Raw genomic sequence first — 1,383 nt, forward strand, 5'->3', positions numbered from 1 at the left:
AAATCAAGAGTGAGTTTGTCGATAATAAGAAGCTGTTTACAACATGTTAAACACACCATTTGAATGTTTAGTGTCTGATCCTTGCTATTTATCAAAGAATAAGTCGATGTTTGATTAATTATTTTTGATAAAATAATAAACTAATAAATGTACATAATAAATATTATTAATAATTATAGCATATAATAGTATAATATAACATACATCTTAAGTAAAAACATTTTTTTTAAAAATAATGTTATTTTATTAAAATGCTTTCAATAAAAATTTAAATCAACATTTATTGTCATTATAATTTCAAATAAATCTCGATAAACAATTGAAATTTAATATTTTATTATATTAAAATATTAATTGTATTAATCAAAAACATTGTTTTGTTTCGATTTACATTTTAAATAAGGTAAAATTTACATAAAAATAAGAATGTATTGAAAAGTCAACAGATTTAAAAAATCGAATTTTGGACTATAAAAGAAAAAATTTTGAACTCAAAACAGTCATTCATTGCAATATTTATAATACACAGGAGAGATTATGGTAAAATATATATAATATAATGTTTGCGAGAGCGAGATAATTTAATTTGCCACGGTCGTTGACAACTTTTTGTGTAATGTGTGAACAAAATGTTTGAATGTGTGTTATATGATAAATAAGAAAACGCAATTCTCTTCCGAAATAATATATTTTATTCACAAAAAAATATAAATGATTTGTTTTTATTCATTAATTGTTTTTTGGTTTCATTGGTTTTTTATTAATTTCTAAAATTGCAAAACAACAAAAACAAAAATAGAAATTAACATGTTCTATACTTCCCAAAACTGCAGAGCAGGGTTTTTCTTTTCCAAAATACATGTAAATAATGTTTTTTCCTTTAAAAGTTTCTAATAAATTCCCCAACTAGTTTATGGATCTCAACCAGTTTATAGACCCCCTATATAAGGTAAAGTAGTTTCCCAAATAAGGAGATACCAATGTTTCAACTATTTTAGTTGTTACATTTTCCTCACTTTCACCATACTTGCCTAAAAACCGTTTGGCGTTTACTATCATACCAGTAACATTATCGACCATAAGCCATAGTTTTATGACATATTTGCCAGGTTTCGATGGCATGTATTGTCTAAACTTTCAATTTCCATAGTAATTAACCAACTGTTCATCTATACATATACTTCCTGATATTTGTTTGTTATTGTAACCGTTGCCAATAGATTTTAAAAAGAAGTTGAATATGTCTCTGAATTTGTCAAATCCCGTTTTATCTTCAAGCATAACTATTTCTTTAAGAGCAACTGTTTATGAACTCTTTAATTCATTTTCAGTTTTATCCAAGTTGAATTTTTTGTTTCTTGTATGTCTTTGCTTCATTCTTTT

Source organism: Entamoeba invadens, assembly GCF_000330505.1.
Source record: "Entamoeba invadens IP1 unplaced genomic scaffold scaff_1105074725619, whole genome shotgun sequence".
In the NCBI taxonomy this organism is placed as follows: domain Eukaryota; phylum Evosea; order Mastigamoebida; family Endamoebidae; genus Entamoeba; species Entamoeba invadens.